The sequence below is a fragment of the Lissotriton vulgaris genome, chromosome 3_1 (genome assembly GCF_964263255.1).
Source record: "Lissotriton vulgaris chromosome 3_1, aLisVul1.2, whole genome shotgun sequence".
In the NCBI taxonomy this organism is placed as follows: Eukaryota; Metazoa; Chordata; class Amphibia; order Caudata; family Salamandridae; genus Lissotriton; species Lissotriton vulgaris.
In genome coordinates, this window is record NC_141689.1 from 155764140 (window position 1) to 155790681 (window position 26542).

At 45.0% G+C, this 26542-nt stretch overlaps 1 protein-coding gene across 3 annotated transcripts in view; it reads right to left on the reverse strand.

Moving 5' to 3' along the window:
- UNC13B (unc-13 homolog B) overlaps positions 1-26542 on the reverse strand; it is a 3024149-nt gene that overhangs the window by 2474031 nt on the left and 523576 nt on the right. The window lies entirely within an intron of this gene.

Sequence of the window (26542 nt, forward strand, 5' to 3'; positions counted from 1 at the left end):
TTATTTTAAATAAACATATTAGACAAAAAATGTATAGAGACTTGCCAACTAAAAAAATGTATTTCACGTGTGAGGAGGGGGCGGGGCTGCGTACAGAGAAGTGCCTAACTTTTGCTCCCACCTCCCAAAACCAAAAAAATAATTCTGAGGCTGGTGCGATGTTCTAGGGAATTGTTCTTCTTAATGGACATCGGCAGTTCAAGTCCTTGTAAGAAGAGCTGGAAATCCACTTGTTGTGATATCGGCTCCTCACTGAGGGCGACCATGTGAAAGGAGCAGATCTTGTGTGGCACACGGTGGCACGGTGTGAGTTGGCGGGTCTCAACAAATATTCCACAATTACAAGAATGTGCATATGATTATCCCAGTGTTGGGTGTACACTTTAAAAAATATATATTTTGCCGAGCGGGAGTGGACCCCCTCGGGCGATAGTATTTTTAGTAAAACTACGAACACCATTATGTACTTGTTGAACTCCCTGAGAGGCCCACTGAAGGGGTAAATATTTAAGATGATCAGGTGTTTTGCTAGTTTGAAACGCGTTAAGACCTGATGGATTAATTTGATAACCGTTTCTTGCTTTATTCTTGCTGAAATAAGAGCGGAAGAAACCTGTTTGGAGTGCACCTCATCGAGGATATTATATATATATATATATATATATATATATATATATATATATATATATATATATATATATATATATATATATATATATATATATGAAACAATCCTCAGCTACCTCTCGCCCGGAGCCCAAATGCTGGAGACCGCTGCGCAGGAAGAAGGATGGAGACCTCAGGTGCAGTGAGCAATCTTTTCTTTATTGTACCTTCGAGGAAGCGGCACACAGCATGACGTTTCGGCCTACACAGAGGCCTTGATCACATGACGCACGCTGGGGAAAAGGCAATATTTAAAGTGCTAGTGCTAAGTTCGAATACATTCCAATTGGTAGGTTTGTGGTCACATGATGCACCCACTCATAGATACAGACAACAGACTGTGAATTTCTAACACATCTCGGGATAATCCCTGGGTTGACGTCATGTTGTAACGGTGGATACTGTATCAACAAAGTGCAAATGCAATTACATATATATACACAGTGTAAACAAAGATCACCGGATAAATCCAATTGTGCAAATCTAAAACGATGTGCAAAGTGCAATGTGCTACATGTAGTTCATACTTAACACATGTATACTATATACAATAAATACTCTGTACAAAAAGTCATGTATACCACCTGATTAATAAGTTAGTATATACAAAAAAATATATATATAAATTAATGAATCCTATATCATATATATATATATCAAAGCTCAACTCCTTTTCAACTTCAACGAAAAGAAAGGCAGCACTCTCGGGATTTCAGCACAGGTGAGTATTTATTTTCTAGACAGACGCGTTTCGGGAAAACTCCCTTCCTCGGTGTCAAACATTCACGCTCTGCGTGGCGCCATTTTTAAACAAGTATCTGGACCAAAAGGTCAAACACAAACGAGGGACAACCATACATCATTGCATGCTAGAAGCGCCATTTGTAAGTGTAGAATGTTTACAGTTTACGCATTTACTGACAACAACAAATTACCTAGTTGTCTATCACTGTATCATGTCATATGAGACTGGAATCCCGATACATAGTAGACCTACAGTCGAAGGCCCCTGAAGGCCTCAATAGCAGTGAGGAAATGTCGATACATCTGGGTTAAATGAACACATTTTTGAGTTAGGCAGTAAATGTATCTTATGAAATTTGAGTGTGTATAGCTATAATATTTACGTAATGATCATCGTTCTGTTTTTTATATTTTGATGGTTTGAATTTGAATAATCTGTAAAGATATGTTATGAGATAAGCATCTATGTCAGTTTCATGGTTGAGCGCAGCTTGAGTGTTCTCATATCTCTACCTTTGGGATGCAGTTCACTTCATTAACTAATGTTTACTCAGGTTCTGGACCAATTTTTGAAAGTATTCCTGTGTACATTTTAACTGTGATTTATAACCAACGTAGTGAGGATTACAGATGCAACTGAGGGGACTTAGCAACCCCTGCTGGGTTGCAATAGCCGATCCACGGCTTGATTTTTAGTAGTAATGAGCCTTTCAATTGCAATTATGTACAATGAAATATCTCATTCTGGGAGAATGTTAGTAACCCTTTAAAATACTTCTTATGGCGCTAAATTAATGTTCAGCGCAATTTGTCCCCAAAACGCTGTTGTCTGTTTTCTTTTTTGTAAATATTGCACAGGAGTAAGTTTGCGACCCGGCTGTATGACATGATACAGTGATAGACAACTAGGTAATTTGTTGTTGTCAGTAAATGCGTAAACTGTAAACATTCTACACTTACAAATAGCGCTTCCAGCATGCAATGATGTATGGTTGTCCCTCGTTTGTGTTTGACCTTTTGGTCCAGATACTTGTTTAAAAATGGCGCCACGCAGAGCGTGAATGTTTGACACCGAGGAAGGGAGTTTTCCCGAAACGCGTCTGTCTAGAAAATAAATACTCACCTGTGCTGAAATCCAGAGAGTGCTGCCTTTCTTTTCGTTGAAGTTGAAAAGGAGTTGATCTTTGATGTGTTACGCGGTACACCACCGCGCTGCAGCACCCGCTTTTGAAGAGTGACTCGCTGTTGGTGTGGTTCGGAGCAGTGATATATATATATATATATATATACACACACACACACACACACACACATATATATATATATATATATATATATAACACAAGCCTCTCCTCCAACGAAAAGATATATATATATATATACACACATTCACACATACACAATGAAAAAAATAAAGGTTACTGGGACGTCTTTGTTAGGTTCTTGTTTTACCCACACTGAACTATAGCAGCTAGGCAGTTCTAGTTATCTGAATAAACTACAACTCGTGGCCTAAAGTTACTCAACAGCACGAGTTATACTTTCTTCATATAAGAACAACTAGAACTGCTGAATTGCTATGATTTTGTGTGGGTAAAACGTAAACCTAACTATAATGGCCAAATAAGCTTTGTTTTTTCCCCCGTGATTTTCTATGTTTTTTTTCATAACAAAGTAATATATAATTACAGTGCCTTAATACAACAAATTCCATGCATGGCCTTGACCTATACCCCCCTCACATACGTCCAACCCCACATTATGCACTGCTTTTTTATTTTTTTCCATTGGGATTCGGATCAGCAGTTATCCGTGGATCCTCAATTTGGGCCCCAAAAAAAATGTGGGGGACATTTCTTGCCCATGAGGGGTCCCTCATGGACCCTTCCATGTGTACTATGGTGTCAGGATATATACCTCTATCCGGACCCTACATATGTTTTAACACTTTATTTTTACCTCCCCTGAGCCAAGTAACAAAGAGAATGGTGGCTGCAACTTTCCGGTCATGTTGCGGCCTGCCAACCAGGGCCTTGCTTTCCCCCCCGTGGGTAGATCTGCGTCCCTAGATAACTATACATTTCTTTCATTAATAACTCCTAAACTACTGAACAGATTTACACTGAATTACAAAAAAAAGATCTCTTTCCACACCAAGATATAGCTTTCTGCTAAATTTGATGGCATTCTGTTCAGCGGTTCAGGCTGTAGTCTGTCTAAATATTGCAAAATTTCCATAGACACTGCATGCGGAAAAAAGCGTTTTGGGACCCCACCCACATTTCTCGGCCCCCCCCCTTTGCCAAATAACCCTGAAACTTTCAAGACAGTAGCTGAATTAACTTGTGTACTAGTTGTGAAAATTTCAAGAGGCCCCAAAGTTATCAAAATAAAAACACTTAGAGTGGAGGGCGTAGCTAGCACCCAAGCATGGCGGCAGCATAGCGTAAGGGCTCCTGAGGGCACTGTGGCCTGATTAACAATCTGACATACTTATCCGGTAAATTGCTCACCCGAAGCGGCGGCGGTCGGATCCGGGTTCGGGGCGGTACCACCCGATCCGCTTTTGTAGACCAACGGAGTCTGGAAGCTGCACCGACACCCAGTGGCGCACTTGGGCCTGCATCCGGAAGTCCAGCACCGGACTGGAGTGATTTTCCGGCCCCGGCGGAAGTGAGGCCGGGCCGGCCTACTTGTGAAGGCACGCACGGAGGAGACGGGAACGATTAACACACCCCCCTGAGTCACAGCCCGGGGATGCGGACACCAGCTAAGCCTGTCGGCATCTGCCCCATACAGCCGGAGGAAGACGGACCCCACGGACACGGGCTGCAGACGGAGAAACCGGGGGCACGGTCCGAGACCGAGTCGCACCTCAGTAAGACAGTGATCGCCTTGCAGATACCGGAGCGCGACTGCAGCGGGTTATAGAGACTCTGCTTGCCCTCTGAAACGGTGAGGAGACACGTATTGGGACCCGGCCGGCGGCGGTTGGAACAGGTACCCCCGGGGGCCCGGCGAACGCACAGCCGCCTTGCAAGCAATATCGGAGGGGTTGGCAGCGCCTATTCTGCACCATCACGAATAAAACGGCAGTCCAGACACAGTGGGGGGCCGGTGAGCCGGGGAGATCTGGACACCAGGTGGCAGACACTCGGTCGAGGCCTGGGCGGTCAGATACCGCAAACCCAGTGCGTGGCCCACCAGTAGTGCTACGAATGCCTTGAGGGGCGACCTGCTAGAAGGTACTGAATCAATCCTGCTCCAGCCCGGTGGCCTAGCGGGAGACACGTGAACCACTTCCTCCTTGCAGCAATATCAGAAGCGGGCAGCGAAAAGACAGTTTGGGCATTGCGCACTGCAGAGTGGGAAGCACCTTTTCCTTACGAGTACCGGGGCGAAGTGCCGGCTGGCCCTGAGAGAACCCTACCACTAAACTGCGACGAGACAGACTACACAGTGACGAGTGGCTGAGAGACGAGTTCCCCACGGCCTCTGGGCGCCACGGCTGCACACCGGCCCACTGTTAACTGGCCCACACGAGCCTGACGAAGTTCGTTGCAACACCTACCCGCAACGCTGTGAGTGACACGCCGATCCCCACAAGCCCCTAGACATGGCGGGCAAAGGCACTAGGAGTGGATCCACGCAGGCCAAGCTGGACAAATTCGCATACAGCCAACAGGCGCAATCACAGTGCAACGGGCGGAACTCCACGGGGGCTTCCCAAGAAACAGAAGGGACCAAGAAGGTGACGTTAGAAGACATCATGAAAACCCTCTCGGAGGTCAAAACTACAGTAGGTTCCATCTCCTCTGAAGTCACGCTACTGCGTGCAGACTTTCAAAAGATGACTGAAAGAGTGTCCCAAGTGGAGGTGGTCACGAAATTGCTTGTGGAAGACACGTCGGAACTGCAAATAGCCATGGAACGTATGGAAAAGGTCACTAGGCTTCTACAGGACAAGCTGGACGACGAAGAGGGGCGTTCCCAAAGAAATAATGTACGCATCCTCGGACTTCCGGAAACGGAGGGGAAGGGTGCTATGGACCTCTACGTTGAAGACCTCATCAAGACCAAACTGCAACCAAAAGGACTGTCCCACTTCTTCTCCGTGGAACGGGCGCACAGGGTGCCTGGAGGCATACCCAAACCTGGAGCCACTCCACGGCCTGTCCTGGCCAGACTCTTCAATTTCAGGGACAGGGACGCCATCCTGCAGGCGGCGAGGGTCTCTCCACCTGTCAAGGTTCACAACGCAACTCTGGCCTTTTTCTCGGATTACACGGCGGGAGTGGCCAGACTCCGCAAATCGTTCACGGAGGTGAAGAAAGCACTACGAGACAGGGAACTGCCATACTCTATGTTGTTTCCTGCCAAGTTACGGATAGTCGCCGATGGGAAGGCGTGGTTCTTCGACAAACCAGAAGCGGCGCACGACTGGCTTGATGGTTGGCGACAAGTGGGGCAACAGCATCGTCCACACAGAGATCGACCCAATCAGCGCAACGGCATGCAACTGAGCGGACAGGCCAACCACTCGACACGGCAGGAAGGCCCGGAAGAAACTGAGCTCAACGCTACACAGGATCTCTTCGACTCGGGGCAACCAGCTCCGGTCTGATGTCTAACTATGTTTGAAAAGGGCGGGATGTGACGGCATGGACCTGGGTCCCGCTGCGGCTGAGTAGGGTGGGCACAGTTAGTGCCTGTAAGGGACTCACCAACCCCACGAGCAAGTAAGATAATTTGGGGAAGACTAAAGCACTCGGCAAAGTTGGGGACACGGGCGGGGGTTTGTCCGTGGAGCAGGGAGGGGGGATACAGATAAAGTTATGTTGTTCACGTTTCTGTTTTTAGCCATCACTCAAACCGCACGCTACACTACCTCGCAAGGAATAGCCACACGCCTGCGCACTCACATGCCACATAAAGTCTGCATTAGCTCAAAAGCCACATTACAGTTAACACTAACCCGACGATTTAATGGCCCGTCCATTTCATGCAACACCCGCTGTGGGTGACTCCAGGATGGCCCCACTGCGCCTATTAACTTGGAATGTCAGAGGCCTAGGGGACAAAATAAAGAGGGGGTTGGTCTTGCAGGCCATTAAGCGACAGAGCCCGGATCTAGTCCTACTTCAGGAAATACACCTGGCAGGGACAACGTGTAAGGCGCTGGATAGGCACGGCTATGCGATGGCGATACACGCAGAATTTACCACTGGCTCCAGGGGGACAGGGATCCTAACGAAAAAGATGTCGCCCTTTATCATTACACACCGCGTGGCAGACGAACAGGGTCGTTTTGCAGCCATACATGGTCAGTGGGAGGGGAAGCCACTAAATGTAGTCTCTGTATATATACCCCCAGCGCTTCACTCCATAGCACTGCCTGCCCTGGGCAAATTCCTCCTAGACCTCCCTGAAGGGGACACGATCATAGGGGGAGACCTAAATGCCATAATGGACCCGGCGATGGATACCTTACCCACCAGAGTCCGTTCAAGAGGGAACGCATCCTTACCTGACTTTCTAGAAGCCTTGGGCATAAGGGATGCAACTGATGCAATACACTTACTACTCAGCAGTGCACAATAGCCTATCTCGCATTGACTACTTTTTGTTTCTGGGGGTAGGACTGGGAGCTGTGGACAGAATAGACATCCTGCCAAGGGGTATATCTGACCACTCACCAATTACCTTATCTCTCACCACCGGGGAAAAAAAAAGCGCTAGAATCTACCCCTTATACCCGAATTACTTAAAGGTCCCCAAGATCCTGAGGAAACTTAAACTAGCAACAACACATTAATTCGCAGAGAACATGGGCACGGTGACCTCACCGTCAGTCTTGTGGGAAGCGTACAAAACGGTCCTCAGAGGAGCGGCAATAACAGGACACAAACGAGACTCCCGTCGAGAACGCACTGAGTTAGAACAGACACTTAATGACGCGAACACGGCTCATATGGCAAATCCCACCCCAGCCACAGCACACACATTGCGGCTGAAGCAGCAGCAGTACCAGACACATCTCAAAACAACAGTTCAGGGCTACATCACCAACACTGCGCACAGGATTTATGATGTAGGTGACAAAGCAAGCAAAATGCTGGCATGGTTGGATAGGAGGAAGGGGGGAGCGAGGGGTATTCAGAAGCTTCACACGACGGACGGCCGAGTACTGACACACCCGGAGGAAATTGTGCACACTTTAGCGAATCACTTTCGAGATGCATACACCCCGGAACATACCATCACCGCACAAATGGCATCAGCATCCCTAACTGCAATCGACATCCCCAGTATACCACATGAGGTTATGCAAGACCTGGAGATAGACCCGACAGAGGAAGAAATACAATTGTCGATTCAGGCATTACAGTCAGGCAAAGCATTGGGCCCTAATGGCCTGCCTGTGGAATGGTACAAAGCAATGGCCTCGGAGCTTAGTGGACCCATGTTAGAAATGTACAAAGAGAGCAGGGACAGGGCAGAATTACCACTTGACCAACGCACGGCCACGATCATTGCCATACCAAAACCGGGAAAACCACCAACTGAATGCGCTTCCTATCGTCCAATATCCTTGCTTAATATAGAGGCAAAGGTCTTGTCCAAACTTCTAGCTAACCGTTTGTTGCCACACCTGCATACCCTAATCCACCCTGATCAGTCAGGCTTTATGCCGCATAGAAGTACAGCATTAAACCTCCGGAGGGTCCACGGGGTATTGGCTCGGACACACCTCCTTTCGGAGAAGGCCGTGATTATCTCTCTTGAAGCCAAAATGGCTTTTGACCTAGTAGAATGGGAATATCTCTTTGAAGTACTTGCACGCATGGGCTTTGGGCCGAAATACATAGCCTGGATACGACTCCTATACGTGAAACCAGTGGCGCAGGTGGTAGCCAACGGCCACATCTCGCCGATGTTCCCATTAGGCAGAGGGACCAGACAGGGATGCCCCTTGCCGCCCTTACTATTTGCGTTGGTGCTCGAACCCTTGGCAATCCTGCTTAGGACGACACCCTTATTCAGAGGAATTAAATGGGAGGAAGGATGGGAAGATAAAGTATCACTATATGCAGACGACATGCTCGTCTACATGGTCGACCCTGATGTCAGAATCCCTGCCCTGCTGGATCTCTGCAACACACACGGGAGATCCTCGGGATACGTTCTGAACTGGTAAAAATCAGTGATATACACACTGAAGGGCCCAGCTCCAAATTTACAGGAAGACTGCCCCTTGGCGACATAGACGACCTCCTTTAAGTACCTGGGCATTGTCGTCACACGGGAAGCACCAGACTTCTTCATTAACAACTTGACACCACTTATGGAGCGCCTGCGGGCAGACGTGAAACACTGGGCAGCTCTACCCCTGACCCTCCTAGGCAGGGCAGCCTTATATAAGATGATGGCGCTGCCCAGGTTCATCTATGTCTTTGAAAACACCCCGCATCTTGTCCCACCACGATACTTTAAACAAATTGCGGCATTGGTCTCCAACCTGCTCTGGAATAATGGCCTGGCACGCATAGCCTACGATAAACTGGTGAAAAGTTGGTATGGAGGGGGGATTGCTCTGCCTAACATACAGTTAAATTACTGGGCAACGCAACTCAAAGTGATTAACCAATGGCTCCACGCCCCGAGAGACGACCCAGCATATCGAGCGGATTGGTCACAGCTAGGGACAGATTGCATGCTCTCGGCGCTATATAATAAACCACAGCTTGGTCATCTGGTAGGTCCGATACGACATACGGCGACATTGTGGCATATAGCGCAGGCGCGATTGGGCTGGAAGGGGAAAATCACCAAGATGACGCCGCTGTGTGACACAAGGTCACTGGGGACCCTGAGGACGTGCAAAGGATTTGCCCAGTGGGACCAAATAGGTATTTCCACGGTAGGGGACATGTGGGACAAAGACACAGTAATAACGTTTCCACAGCTTCAGCAGCAATACGGCCTTAGATCCACAGAGACATATAGATACGTGCAAATCAGACACGCACTACTCCGGGCGGTTCCGGCGGGCACTGACATACCGGAATCCTCACCACTAGAGGATAGACTACTAAGAGATTTCATGCAGCACAAGGCGACCTCTCTTACCTATAAAAAACTAGTTAACAACCTGGAGGAGCCTACACTGAAACTGAAAGAAAAATGGGAAAGAGGTGGGTGAGATGGATGAGTCAGAATGGAATGAGGCATTAGCCTCCCCGAAAGAGGTGGGAATTTCGGCGAAGTTCCGACTGGTGCAACTGAAAATTTTACACCGCATCTATTATACTAGAACGTTACTTCACAAAATACATAGAGCGCCACACCCCTTTTGCCTGCGGGGCTGCGGGGAGGAGGGAACACTGTTTCACACCTTATGGGATTGCACACATATACAAGAATTCTGGAAACAAATAATGCGAACTATTTCCCAAGCACTTAAAATCTCTGTTTTGCCTGAACCACGCAAATGCCTCCTGAATGTCTGGGATCCCAATGACCTGGACAGATATGGACTAATCTGGGCTACACTGGCCATGACGGTGGCTAAGCGTGACATCGCGCAAAAGTGGGGGGCTCCGGAGCTACCCAAGATGAACAGATGGGCTAAAAATATGGATGCGCTCATGGTTACGGAGAGGGCTGTTTATGTCCTTCGAGCTTCCCCCCGTAAATGGAACAAGGTTTGGACAGCCTGGAATGTCTATAGAGGAGAGATATGTGAACCTCTGCCTGAGGGAGATGATATAGACTCTGATGGGGAAGATGAGTAACGGCAGATAAGGGGGTGACAGCCGGTGAGGGATGAATGCACTGGTGTTTTAGAGCAGGGTGTCTAGGCGGGGATGGAAGGGAATGCAGACTTACTGTTGAGCAGAATGTTGTGGCAATACTAATGAACATGATGGCTTAAGTTGGGAGGGGGGATGGTTTTAATAGGTTTACTAAGATGGAGGGGCATGTTAGGCAACAAGACCATCACGATAATGGCTAACGCCCAGAGACTATGGACTGGACATATAAGAATGGCTATATTAATCTTAGGGGGGTGGATAGAGTCAATGTTTGAAACTGTTGGATGTATACTACATGATACGTGAATGTTGTACATCAAAACGTAAAGTGTGTGACTAACTGAACCACGCTCACTGCCTAATATGCCTTCATGTCAATAAAGATTTTAAAAAAAACACTTAGAGTGTGTGTGTATGAGTGTATATATGTATATGTGTATATATACACATATATATACACACATATATATATATATATATATATATATATATATATATATACACACATATATATATATATATATATATATATATGCACATATATATACACATATATATATATACATACATATATATATATATACACATATATATATATACACATATATATATATATACACATATATATATATACACATATACGTATATATATATATATACAATAACGTTCTTCTTTTAAATTGTTCTGAATGAATTGTATACTTTGACTAGTGTTTTTTAAAATTCACTTTCCCCTGCACCACACGCCACTATACTGACTGTAGGATCCGTTTCCCTGCATCGGTTCGTTGAGACACTTCCGGTCGGCCAGCATGCAGAGCGGTTAGCGCTCTAGTGTACAACTTCCTGTGGCTATTTAGGCAGAACAGGGGCTGCAGCGCTTCGCGAAAGGAGACAGTGGCAGTGTCCCTGACCCGCTTTGCGACCTGACCTGGGCAGTGTAAGCTAACGCGCTGCTTTAATAATAACGTTCTTCTTTTAAATTGTTCTGAATGAATTGTATACTTTGACTAGTGTTTTTTAAAATTCACTTTCCCCTGCACCACACGCCACTATACTGACTGTAGGATCCGTTTCCCTGCATCGGTTCGTTGGGACACTTCCGGTCGGCCAGCATGCAGAGCGGTTAGCGCTCTAGTGTACAACTTCCTGTGGCTATTTAGCCCTCACAACATCTTGAGCGCGCAGCGGTCGCGCGCAGCCCCGCCGAAGACCCGCCAAAGAGCTGCCCGTCCGCGCTAAGGCAGCACCAGGCGCCGGGCACTCTGCTCCTCACTCTGGCATTAAGGCGGTAAGATGTGTTACTCCAAATCCGAGCTGCTGAGCCTTCAGCATTCCTCATGCTCCTGCGCCAGACGCAACCCTGCTCATATACGTCATCCCCTTGTTACTCCCTTCCAACTGTGCTCTACTTCCAAATGTAAATCCAAAACCCCCCTTGTCCATACCTTCAGGCTAGGACACCTTAACGTAAGATCTATGTATAAACATTACTCAGAAATTCATGATCTTTTAATTGACCATTCTCTAGACGCCCTGTTCATGACTGAGACATGGCTCCTTGACGAGATGGACTCGGTCTGCAACCTGGCAACACCTACAGGCTATTCTATCTATACTGTGAACAGGGGCACGAGAGGGGGCGGGCTAGCGCTCATAATCAAATCCCACTTTGAGTGCCAACTCGACAAAGTAGACATCAGAGGTAGCGAAAGCGCTCGCTTCTTGATCAAAGTCAACCCCCAGTTCTGTGCTACTGGCCTTCTGGTCTATAGACCTCCTGGTGCTGACGTTCCCTTCACTAACTCCCTTTTACAATACCTGAACACTAATGTTATTAACTCTGCCAACTTTACGATTATTGGCGATCTTAATTTGCATCTTGACAAGAATACCGAGTCTAAAGCGGCAACTTTTTTAGCGGATCTTGCGGCTTTCGAACTCGATCAACTTGTCTGCGGCCCTACCCATAGAGCAGGACACCTCCTTGACCCCATTTTTTCCAACATCACCGGCGGGTCCTCTGGCACACCTATTCCCATGACCTGGACTGACCACTACTTAGTGATTTTAACCATCCCCTGCAACTCGAGCCCTGTAGCAGCACCCACTCCCTCAGTTCAGAAACGGCCATGGAGAAAACTCCGCCTTGAAGACCTACATGATATCCTGGCACTAAAGCCCTTACTCCCGAGTGAAGACCTGGATGCAGGATACGATCAGTTCTGCCTCTGGATTACCCAGGCTCTCGACACCCTTATCCCTGCCAGATGGACCAAGGCCCGCACCCACACGGCGAGTCCATGGTACAACTCAGAACTTGCTACCTTGAAAAAGGAATGTAAGAAGGCAGAGAGACGCTGGAGAAAAAATTATGATGCCAACCTTAAACAAGAGTACGTCCTGCTCCAAAAAACTTACCACCGTAAGGTCTGCAGAATAAGAGCGGCATATTATGCCACTGAAATCAACAATAGCTCTAACACCTCAAAATCGGTTTTTAAAATTCTGAAAGACCTCACAGCAAAAAAATCTGTCAACACCATCACTACCTCGCCCGACCTCTGCAACAACATGGCCAATTTTTTCACAGATAAAATCAAGAAGATATACGACACCTTCCCCAAAGGCCCACAGTCACCGGTCACCTTTGATCCTACCAGGCCTTCCCTCACTTCCCTTCCTACACTTGACCGTGAGAATTTCTCTAAAATCTGTAGAAAGATTAAATCCGGATCTCCGGCAGACCCTTTAAAGCCTGACCTTTTCTGTGAAGCTCATGTACTCATCACAGATCACGTCCGTGACATCATCAATCGGTCACTCTCCACCGCCAGTGTTCCTTCCAAATGGAAACAGGCGTGGGTGTCCCCTATTCTAAAAAAACCCACTTTAGATCCCTCACTCCCGGAGAACTTTAGGCCGATCTCCCTGCTCCCTTGGCCTGCTAAAGTGGCCGAGGCACACGTCAATAACATCTTATCCAACTTCCTCCTCACCAATAACATCCTGGATGACTCCCAACACGGGTTTGGAGCTGATCACAGCACCGAAACAGCCTTGCTCAGTGTTTCTGAAGACCTCCGTTCCATTCTTGACGCCGGCGGAACTGCAGCACTGGTCCTATTGGACCTCAGTGCTGCCTTCGATACGGTGTCACATGAGGTCCTCTTGACGAGATTGGAGGAAATTGGAGTCACAGGGGCAGCCTTGGGGTGGTTCAGAGACTTCCTGTCTAACAGGTCCTTCAGAGTCTCCACCCCCCCTTACATCTCGAAGAAGCATAGCATTGGACAGGGAGTGCCACAGGGCTCGTCCCTTAGCCCTACCCTGTTCAATGTCTATGTCCGCCCGTTAGCGGAGGTGGCTAGAAGAAATGGAATGGCTTTGGTATCATATGCAGATGATACCCAGTTGGTGGTGGCTTTGAATAACAACAGTGGTCTGGAAACCCATCACTTTAAACAGACACTCATTGACATCACCAACTGGATGACGGCGAATTTTCTCCAATTAAACGCCGGTAAAACGAGATTCTCCTCCTGGGAAAAAATACCGCATCCTGGGGAGATAATTGGTGGCCTGACATCCTGGGCCCACCCCCCAAGCCAAAAGACTGTGTTAAAAATCTAGGTGTCTGGGTCGACTCGGCTCTAAAATATACCATCCATACCAAGAAAGTGGCTGCCACGTGCTTCGGCATTTTACGCAACATCAGGCCCATTCTGAAGTTTTTTGACTGCCGCACCCACCAGCTCATTGTCCAGGCGACGATCCTTTCTAGACTGGACTATGCCAGTTCTCTACTTTTGGGAGCGAACCTGGCTGAAACCACAAGACTGCAGAGAGTCCAGAATGCGGCTGCCAGGGCTTTGGTCGGCCTCCCTCGCCATTCTTCAGTCTCAGGAACCTTAAGAAAACTGCATTGGCTCCCGGTGGGAAAAAGGATCCAGTTCAAGGCTCTATGTTTAGCCTTCAAGATCCTCAAAACCGCCTCTCCCCCATTGCTGAGTCCCCTTTTGTCTGAGTACACACCTAGCAGATCGCTCCGCTCAGAGGGACAACATCTAGCGATCATTCCCCGCATTAGACTTGCCAGAGTTGGTGGCCGATCCTTCAGCTTCCTTGCTGCCAAGCTTTGGAACAGCTTGCCTGTAACCATACGGGGGATGCATGACCTCTTAGCCTTTAGAAAGGCTATCAAAACCCATCTTTTTCAATAATCTGTTTTCTCTGTGCACCTTCACTCTGCATTCTGGTCAGCTCGCAGCGCCGGGACGCCCCTTGGCTGGGGCAGCCGTGCGCTATACAAATTCCCATAACATTAACATTAACATAACATATATATATATATATATATATACATATATATACACATATATATATATACATATATATACACATATATATATATATACATATATATATATATATATACATATATATATATATTCACTAAAAAAAACATAGGTTTCACATCAGTTATAGTTAGCTGGAAATTTTACTGACATAAAACCATTGAAATTCCACGTTATAGTTAGTTGGACTCACTATAACTTGCGCGTGTAATGCACTGCTGATGACGTCACATATTACATCACTCATGACATGGTCAGTGACTTCACTGATGACACCATCCAGTGAATGTGTGCCTTTCTGAAAAATAAATATTTTTTATATATGTATATGTAAAGGTAGATGGAAAAATAAATGTTTAAATAAGTGTGTAAATGGATGTTTTAAAAAAAAAAAAAAGATTGGTTAACTGGCTTATTAAGTGTATCTTAGTGAATACATATATTAACGAGTAATGTTTAAATATTTAAATATATGTATCAGTGTTTCACTTTGTGTATAAGTTGCTGCATGGGTTGGTGAGTAGCTACATGTGTGTGTATATAGATTATTAGATGTTTTTTTAATATCAGTATGAGTGTATGGTTTGGTGGGAGTGTTACTTAGCACATAGATGCATCAATGACTGACTCACTGTTTGTATGTGTTTTGAAGACGGCATATGTGCAGGACTGTATGGGTGGATGAGTGTGTATATGCGTGTGTTAGTGAGTGAATGACTGTCTCATTAGTGTCTTTATCAGTAACTACATATGTTTTAATCTAGTATATGTGAGTATTGATGTATATGAGTGAGTATATGTGAGAGTGAGAGACTGAAAGAGTTCTTGTTTAAATAAGTATGTGTTTCTATAAGTGATTGTTTAAGAGAGTAAGTATGTGTAAGTTTCCTTAGAAGTAAGGTGGTAGTGTGTGTATAGCTGTATATGCAAATAAATGGATGTTCAATAGTTTATTTGCATGTGTGAGTATGTGTGTGAGTAACTTTTGGATGACTGTCGGTGTGTAACAGGATGTATAGGTGTATCACTACATATGATGAGTGTATATATGTATGAGTGACTATATAGAACTGTTGGTGAATGAGTGAATGTGTATATAGATGGTGGAATTATTGAATTAGTTGTTGTAACTGGTATGGGTATCTCCATTTAAAAAAAAAATTAATTTATATTTTTCAATTTGTGTTTCATGGGTTACATTACAGTGAAAGGAGGTCTGTCACTCTGTCACAAGGATGATGTCATAAGTGATGTCATGAGTGATGTCACTGACCATGTCATGAGTGATGTAATATGTGACGTCATCAGCAGTGCATTACAAGCACAAGTTATAGTGAGTCCAACTAACTATAACGTGGAATTTCAATGGTTTTATGTCAGTAAAATTTCCAGCTAACTATAACTGATGTGAAACCTATGGTTTTTTTAGTGAATTTAATAGGTTTTTAAATGCTAATTCCTAACTATAACTGGTGTGAAACCTATGTTTTTTTCAGTGAATTTCATAGGTTTTTTAAATGCTAATTCCTAACTATAACTGGTCTGAAACCTATGGTTTTTTCAGTGAATTTCATAGGTTTTTTTTAATGCTAATTCCTAACTATAAATCTCACTTTATAAGTAAGACTGTTAGCGCTCTAGTTGTTTAGAACACTCTGGTACATTCTGTCATTGGGCTATATTTTTTTTTTTTGTCTCTGGTGGCCATCTTTGGGCTACATTGGGCTACATTTGGGCTACATTTTGGCTCTAACATATATATAGCCCAATGTAGCACAATACATATTTTTTCAAAGTAAATTTTCGTAAAAACCACTTAAGAATAGGGCTACCAGTCCCTACAATTTTTCCCATTTTTTTATTTTTTTATTTTTTTTGGAGCGCTCCCGGTGCGCGCCCCGGGGAGCGCCCCGAAGAGCGTACTTCTATAAAGGGTACCGTGGCGCGCTCCGGGGAGCGTCCCGTAAGCGCCAATATCGCGAACGAAAACATGATCGTGACGTATCCCGTAGCCGCGTCCGCGTGATACGCACGGCGTAAGCGCACCCGGAAGTACTCGAGCGAATACGATCGCGCAACGTAAACATCCGACGCGCTTACGCGACGCGACCCGGGGCGAGCTTTCCTCACAGACTATGTTATGAATTCCATATACCACAATAACTTCTGTAACAACATGCAAGATATCTACAAAGGAAACTATGTATATTAAATGATAGACTCTGCCTTGATACCTACATGTTGGTACTTCAATTAATAAACATACAATTTTTAAAAGTGATTCTTTTTTTCCCATAGTACGCTCCCCGGTGTGCGTACCGGGCGCTCCCTCGCGAAAATGGATTTTTTTTTTTTGAGACCCCGCGGGCCCTTTAATGGCCCCCATATCAAACGTAGGGGGTCAGGGGGGGGGTCTACTCTGCCCCCTTATGCTCTATTCCCCCCTTTGCTTTTGCCACCTCTTGTGTCTCGATTTTACCGAGACACAAGATGGCGGCCGCTCTGGACTGTTTAGAATGTTTACAGACACCCGAGAGCCAATCAGCTTTCTGCGCGCAAGTCGCGTGGCGCGCCTGGTGCGCTCCCCGGTGCGCGTACCGGGGCGCGGCTATAGATATATATATTTTTTTTAACCTAAATTACTCAAAATCCACTGGAGAACATATCTTGAGACATAGCAAAGGCACATCGGGCTACCAGTCCCTACAATTTTGCCAAGTTTGGTGGAAATCCTTTCAGCCGTTCGGGCTAAAAGTGAAATCGCCCGCCCTATGGAAATTAACATGGGGAAAATGCGTTTTGGGACCCCCCTTTTATCTCGGACCCCGCTTGACGAATCCCCCCCAAACTTTCAGGGAAGGACCGGAGCTCCGCGAGGCCATTTTGAGGAAATTTTCAGTCAGATTCATCAACCGGCGCCAAAGTTATTCCAAATAGAATTTTGAGATTTAACATTGAAAAAAATCCTAACTATAACTACCTACTGGCAACCGCCAGTAGGTAATATATATATATATATATATGTATATATATATATATATATATATATATATATATATATATATATATATATATATATATATATATATATATATATATATATATATATATATATCCAAATGGCTCGGCAGCCGCCGAGCTCTGCGCCATTTAAGCCGCTTGTTGAAGGCGGTTCGTGTGTAGGTTGCGAACCTTAAATTTAAAGCCTATTGAGATTGAAACACTTTCACTCATGAGCAAGGGAGGAGAGTCCCGAAACGCGTCGAGTCTTGTTGCCTTTTCACTGGAATTAAGGCTAATTTCCAAAAAATAAGTGTTTGTGTGTTCTTGACTAAAGAGGAAGGGTCGAGAGTTGGAACTGAGATATATATGTGTGTGTATATATATATATATAGATATATATGTGTGTGTATATATATACATATATATATATATATATATATAGTCAAAAGTTTCTTCAATACCTCTTCAGAAGAAAGCCACACGAACACTTAGATCTCCCAACAGCCTTTTAATTCGACGGTTTTAAGGCAAACACTCTACGCGTTTCGGGTCAGTTACCCTTGCTCACGAGTACATTATAACATCCCAAGTGCAACTTAAATAGTCATGTTATGGTTGTGCAAAGAATGAAACAGAAAAACAGACTATAACTGTGATTCTTTAAAAGAAAACAAATGTGAGTAATTCCTTTTCTATCTCCATATACATATCTGTATTAGCGGTATGTTGAATATTTAACCATATTCTTTTCAGTTAACTAATTTTAACTCATTTTTTAATACCATAGGGTTTTAGGGGGATTTCTAAATGAAAGTGAAGACAGGGGTGTTTGAAAAGTAGGAGTAATTTTACCTAGGTTACTTTCGTCTTTGCTCTTAATAGATCAGGACAGACTCTTTTGACTGTGAGGGATCTAGCCCTAGTGGGCATTCTCAGCTAACTTTCACCACATTGGTAAAATTCCTTAGTGTATCCCCTTGTCACAATTTCTTTTTCGCTCATTTTGAGCGACTCACTTAGAAAAAGTTATTGAGCCCAAGTGGGCATTTCATTCCTCTAATTCACCACCATTTCATTCAATTTGTGAAGAATACATGAAAAGATTCTCTTGGTATCTGCAAATTCTACCGCTTCTTTTCTTCATATGTTCTAGAGTAAAGAAAACAAATAAAATAATAAATAAAACAACCTGTGACCAGATGTACTTTTAAATCTATATCTAGGAGAGATCAAAATAGATAATCAACATTTCTTATTAGCAATTTGGATACCATGTAGGCTACTGCTTCTAAGCTCCTGTCGACAACCTTCCCCCTACCTGGAGCCTGCACCTTTTGTGCCCCTGCCCCCTCACCCCCTTGGAAAATACGAAGCAACGGATGAACTGTTCGCCGTAAGACAGCAAGAAAGATTGACATTTTTTGAGTTATAAACATTGAGGGCAGGCTTCTCCAGAATCTTCCCAAGGATTATTCATCCTTGGACTCAAACATTTGGAATTTACCATCCCCTGACCATCTTGGTCCTTTTCTATCTTACACGAGCACCAATTTCTCACTCTATGCACCTTACCCTTTGGTAACCCCCTGTTTTCCTAAATTGCATATTTGTATATTGTACCATGAAGAGGAATTTTATTTAGAATAAACAGTAGAGTCTTCTTTCCTCTACTTTTAAAACGTTTGAAACACCGTTTCTGTGTGAGTTGGACATTTGTTTATTTTGGGCTATTGTTTTCTCCTTTTTGTTTCCAATTCTTCATTGCAGGATTAATTTCGCATGTGGAATAAGAATTGAATTAAGTTTTAATGAAATAATATCAAGAATTGTGTGTAGAGTTAACGTCTAGGACCACCATATCTGTAATGCTCAATACCCAGGTCCTAGGACTTTCTTTGGGTCACCCCGTATATAATAACGTCTTCAAATAATAGGTTTTTTCATATAGGCCATATCTTCTGGATCACTTAGCGCCGAGACACCTATGGGTATTTGCACGCTTTATAAGTTGTTATAACTTAACAAATTCAGCAGTTCTAGTTACCAGAGCGAACTATAACTTACACCCCCACAATGCACTGCTTATGACTTCACATATTACATCACTCATGACCTGGTCAGTGACATTGCTGATGGCATCACTGATGATGTGATGTCATAAGCAGTGCATTGCGGGGGGCATAAGTTCTAGTTAGCTCAGGTAACTATAACTGCTGAATTTCACTGGTTTTTGTATGGGTGAAATCTCAGCCGAACTATAACGTCCCTGTAACCTTTGGTTTTTTTAAGTAAATTCCTATGTATTTTTAACTAGGAGTCCGGTTTATAGAGTGAATGAGAAAGCAGGCTTTCAGATCTCAGGAATCCTGCTGTGTGGGACTTACTGAAGGTAACAGGAGGGCTTGTTGGCACCCAAGGACCCTCAGCATCCAAGTTGACTTCATCCCCCAACCAGCAGTGCACCAGGAGGAGCGTTTGCAGAGTGGTGGAGAAAGGGGGCATTGTCTCTCAGCAATAGCACTGTGTGGGACGTCCTGGAGGTAAAAGAAAGAGTAGTTGGCCCCCAAGGACCCTCTGGAACCCAGAGGACTTCATTCCCCAATTAGCAGTGCGCTAGGATGCGTGTTTGCAGAGTGGTGGAGAAAGAGGGTGTGGCCTCCAAAGTCCTCTCAGCAATGAGGATGTACTAAACTTACTAGAGGTAGTAGGAGGGACTGTTGGCCCCAAGGACCCTTAGCATCCAAGGTTACTTCATCCAACCAGCAGTGCACCAGGAGGTGCATTTGCAGAGTAGTGAAGGAAAGGGGGGGTGGGGTCCTCCAGAGTCTTGCCTATCATTTCATTTATTTTAGTATTTTTCTTTTTTACTTGGGTAGGGGGGAGCATGCACCCGTTCCCTGGGCCAATTATCGCCCCGGGGACCCCATACCCTGGGGCAAGGACTATTTCGAATGGGTGAGGCGGGCAGAGCGGCCCCCTTGCAAGGCCAAGGTCAGCCCCTGAGCCCCCATCCCCCAAGGCCCAGCCTCACTTTTTTAATTAAAAAAATGCTAAATAATGGGAAGGAGTCATACGGCCTCCCTCCTTGGCTGATTTCGGCCTTTGGGAACCCCATCTCCAGGGCCCACCCTCTAATGTGGGCCGACCTGTCAGGGCACCCACTCACTAAAGATGAGGACAGCAGGGGGAGCCGTAAGGCCCATACAACCCCTGCTGGCTCCCAACCTCCTGCAGGAGCCAGCATTGCTTTTACACATAGGGAGCTGCTAACATGCAGCTCCCTGTGTGTAAAAGCAATTGTATCTGCAGTTTCGCTCCTACCAAGCCATTGCAAACAGCTATGTCCCAGGGGTGGGCACCCCGGGACATAGAAAAAGCCGGGATGGGAGGGGGGGGGGGATATGGCGGTCTACAGGACCATGGCTTCAGGTAGGTGGGGGTGCACAGCCCCTCTTCTTCCTTGATTAAGGGCCTTCCCCAGAGAACATACCGGGAAGGTTGGCCACGCACCCCCTTTCCCATTTCTTAAACAAATATTTGGGCCCAATAAATAATGCTTTGATCCCCCCACATGGTCCCTGTGGGAATTCCTCCCCCCCCAATGTCTGGGGTGTCAAGGTATTCCTACCCAGCCCCCTTTTCTTCAGTTTTCCCTTTATTTGTTTAAGTGTCTGAAGGCACGCTCTATGAAACAACATCTAGCTTTCTGCCAGATTTTGTGTAATTACGTTCAGCGATTCAGGCTGTAGTTGTGTTCAAAAAATGAAATATCCCCATGCACATAACATGGGGGAAGAGCGTTTTGGAAGCCCCTTTTTTTTTTCATCAGCCCAGTATGACGGATTAAGCAAACTTTCAACACAACAGCTGAACCAAAAAGGGGGTGTTTTTTGGAAATTTTGTAAAGATTCATCAAAGTTATTGGCAAAACCAAAAATACATTTCCTATGGAAATTGTGGTCCTAACTATAACTACCTACTAAAATATATATTTTTTTAATTCTGAGGGGCGGGAGGGGATTTGTCTGGTGACACCGCGAAGGCTGTGTCAAATGCCAGACATATAAGGGGAAATACTGGTATGTCGGACAGAAAATAGGTTACGGAAGAAAGATAGCACCTTGAAAACAAAGATTATCCAATGTAAGTCCACCTCGCCACAAACTAGAGCAAACCTAATGGATGTATCATAACAAGTGTGTTTCCCAGATCTTTTTGTGCTTATTCAGTAACCTTGGGCGCCACAGAAGGGTTTTGTGAGAAACTTATCTATCCATTGTATCCACCCACCCAGGATCAGGGAAGACTGAGCCTCACTGTTGAAGAAACCCCATTATGCTGGCATTAAGCCTAGGTGTTGTAGAGCTTTTAGGTATCAGTTTACATCTGTGTATAATCATTTACTCTTGCTCTAAAACATATTTAACAAATACAGTTCTCTATTCCTCCCAAAGTAAAATAGCTTTTGTAAAACCTACATAGTGCACTAAGAATGCAAACCTTAATTCTAACTGCCTACAACATAAGGTTCACCTTATTTATTCGGCATATTCCATGGATTCTATTGGAATGATCTGTCTCTGAGTCAGCTGCAAGTTTATTCTAAGTTCAGACTACTGGAAGCTCCACTTTCCAACAATAAATAGCTCTGCTGGATAGTAGGCACAATACATATTCCTAATGTTCCTGACATACTAGGGCATTTATGGTTTAAGCTATCAGACACTATCAAGCACAGTACAAACGTCCTGCTTAAAGTAGGTGCTGCACAAGAAGAGAGTGATGCAATGATTATATGGAGTACACACTCTCCAGAAGTGGAATTACAGATTCCAGGAATGAGAATAAATCATCCTAACCAATGTTTCAAATATACATCCTAATAATCCAAATAAGGATTCCAATAATTACTGACCAATTTCTGGACTCCCCGTGCTGGCAAAATTGGTTGAAACGACTCCAAGCAAACAATATTTTAGATCCCACTCAAAATGGATTCCGGGAAAGACACAGTACAGAGTCCACCCTTATAAAAATCCACTGAATATTAAGAGAAGCCCTGGACCAGGGAGGAAATGCAGGATTAATCATGTTGGACCTCTCCGCAGCCTTCGATCTGGTCCACCATGTACTTCTGATAGACCATTTGCCGGCCTGCGGGGTCCAAGGCAATGCATGGAAGCTTTTGAAACCTTTCCTAATGGAAAGAATTCAAATGGTGGATCCAAACCTTTTTTCCCTACCTTGCAGAGTACCATAGGGCTCCTCCCTTAGTCCCACACTTTTTCATGTTTACGTATCACCCTTGTCGGTTCGGATTCACAAATAGTGGTGTCTGTGCAACCAGGGCAGGAATGCGCGATCGGGAAAAGGTTCCATGACTGCATGAAAGCGGTCAAGTTGTGGATGACCATGAACCGCCTGAAGTTAAACTCCGGCAAAACGGAGGTCCTTATTTTTGGAACTAATTCCAATTTCTAGACCCCTGACTGGTGGCCGCAAGAACCAGGCACTCTCCCTAAACCAACTAGGAAAGCTAGAAATCTGGGGGTCATAGTCTACAATTAACGTACCTTTGGGGACCAGATAAATGTGTTTGCCTCAGCTAGCTTCCACCTCCTTAGAATGACCAAGAAAATATTTCTACCAGAAGACAGCCAACATGTAGTGATAACATCTCTCATTCTCTCACGTGTGGATTATTGTAACAGCCTTTACCCTAAACATTCAAAAGCAACATTTAAACAAACTCCAAATCCTGCAAAATGCAGCAGCCAGACTGCTGACCGGTACACCTAAATTTGTATCTGTTGCAAAGGAAATAAAAAGTCTGCACTGGCTTCCAGTCAAACGATGGATACAATGTAAATCCCTGTGTACTGAACACAGCAATCAAAAGTGAAAGTCGGCAAGTTAACAGTAGCAAATTATTAGTAGATACACTGCATTTTATTTGCAGCATTTAATGATTGAGGTAGAAACATGGTGCTGGATGGAATGCTTAAATTAATCTCAGCCACTGGCAATCTCTGTGTCACATTCCAGACAATAGTTTTTCAACCACTGTGGTATTCTACACGCCGTATGCAAATCAGTATTGGTACTGTTCTAATAGGACCAGAACTTCCAGAACTGATAGGCCAGGTTCCTTTAGATGGGAGCACAAGCCAACCCAGACCAGTTTCGACCAACTAGGTCTCTCAGTGAATTATGGCTCGAGTCCTCTGCCACAGTCAGCTCAAGGCCCACTTCTAGGCATACCAGTCACACTTCTGATGGAAGGAATGGTTGAAATCTCAGACTCTGGTGAACCTTCTGGTTCCCATACCAGACCATAATTTTTTTGCCCACAGTGCCATGGTAGACATGTAGACAGAGACTCGCAATATGCAAATCATTCTTGATCCTGCTTTTATAGGAACAGTCCAGCCTAATTTACCAGGCCAGGTCCCCTATAGACAGGAGCTCAAGAAACTTCAGACCAGTTTTCTCCCTCTTAAGTCTCATAAGATAATTACAGTGTAAGTCTTGTGGCACAGAGTGGAAGGGACCCACTTTGGGGTATACCCATCGCACTTCCAGAGATGATGAACTGGGATACAGTCGAGAGCAATTACCAGTGCCAGATTCATTTAAGCATTCCATGCAAAACATTTTTGCATTTTAATTGTGAAGTTCTAAGTGTGAAGTTTATGCCTAGATGTGGATCCCGTACACACAGTGCCACTGATACCAAGCAGTTTCTGCTTATGAGCTCTAATATGGGCAAATCCATTCCTGGACTGCTTATGTTCCGGTTCAGGTTGGAACTGGCCTGGCAGTTCGGGCTGTGCTGCTCCCTTTGGACTAGATTCAAGACTAATTTGCACATGGCTGGGTACAAACTGAGGAGTTGTGAAGTGCAAAATAGTGATGGGCTGTGATGCAGACGCAGTAATCAGCAGTGGCTAAGAATTATTCAAGCATTCTATTTGTCACTTTTTTTAATGCTTCACAGGAGGCGTGGCTCCAACATAAAACATTGCATACGCACTTGTGTTGCTTTTATGATTTATGATGGTTTTTTTAGGATAAATATGTCAATGCTGGTTTACAATGATGAGTCAATATTGCAAATTCCAATAAATGCCTTGATGGACACAATGCTGCCAAGGCTTACTTTCGCAGCTCCATTAAAATCCACGGGATACTTAAACGTAAGTCTCTTGTAAAGCAATACTGAGACGACACCTACCACGTGCTTTCCACCCACTCACTTGCAAGCCATTGCTTCTACTTTCACTTGACCCACATACCCTAGATAATATGTCCTGTTGAGGAACAATTAGGTTGAGAAACAAGGTAGGAAGGCCAAGCAAAGTAGAATCGATCTCCATGTCCACAGGACGTGGCATTAGTTTCCTGTTAAAAACTTTTCAAAAAGAAGCAGAAAGTCAAGCGTACTTCATTCTTCATCATCTATTGCAAATCTAAGTGGCTTCACTGCTATTCACAGCATCCATTTGCAGCAACCAATAAAAGCTTTAAAAGAAGAAGTCTGATAAGTGGACTTCTTTCCCCCATCATTTATCTCCACATTTAGTAACATCACTTCCTACCTTATCCCTACTTCAACCAACTTCTAAGAGCATCTTACTGCCCAGGCACTCCCAGCAAAAGATGGACACAGACAAAAGGGTTCTTATTTTTTAGCTCACTACGGGCCTCAGGCCAGAACCCATTTTGCACTAGAGCATACAAGGTAAGATATATTCAGTAAGATATATTCATGTGCCTTGCTCAGCACCCCAAACTGCCCAATCCACATTAACTCCCAAACCTAGACCACATTAGTCTCATCTAGCATCCTTATAACACATATATCCAACATCATATATTCTGATAACAATCACACACCCTTAAAATACCAAACACGAGCCTATCATGAAGCACATCAATGCACACTCTTCAATACTCCTTGCACAAGACATTGCAGACAAATACCTATCATAACCATGATGCACTCCATCACAGAAACCGGTCTCACACCTTGCACTATTTTAACTATTGCCTATTTTGCACTCCAAGGACTCGAACCCATGCCACCTCGGCCCATTTGGCCCCGCTTCGCCCGCCATCTTCAATGAGGAGCAGTGCTGGGCGAGTAGTCTAGTGCTCCGCCCTCCTGTCCCTGCTTGTATATAATGACATCCTGGCCCAGGAAGCGCAGCGGACGAGCGCAGCGGGCAGGCCGAAGGCGCGCCAGAGGCAAGCCCGTCTGCGCCGGACCCGCGCCAGTGCCCGGACCCCTGGTGGGATGCCTCTAAATCCTAGTACGTCCTACTCCTATACTCGTAATTCATTGTGGGTGTTAAGGAGCAACACCAACACCACAGGCTGTGTCACTCTAGACTTGAGAGGAGACCCGCCGACCTACCCTCACTATTGTGTCAATTGTAAGCAAGCCCTTCCCAACCTACTGTGGCAAGCCTCTACTTCTGTCTTAGTTCCACATGTAAGTACTGTAAGGAAAAAGGACGCCACCGTCAAATGCCTACTACTCAACGCCAGATCCCAAGTCAAGCATAGTATTGAACTGGCGGACCTCATACAGGACTCTAATGCCAAAATAGCCTTTATTACAGAATCATGGACAGATGCAGCCTCTGGCCCAGATATTGTTAAAGCCACTCCCCCAGATTATGAATGTTTTACGCTAAATAGAGAAAGGAAACAAGGGGGTGGGCTGGCTATTATCTATCACAAATCTATCAGAGGGACCTTCCAGCCTGGCGCAACCGATCTAGACGAAGCACTAGTCTTTAACCTTACTCTTTCTGATCACCACTCTTTTAGAGGCTGTCTTATCTACAGGCCACCTGGAGCAAAAGCCCAATTTTTTGCGGCGTTGAGCAGTCTGCTAGAGGAAGTGGTATGTGCTAATACCTTTACAGTATTAGGAGACTTCAATTTCCA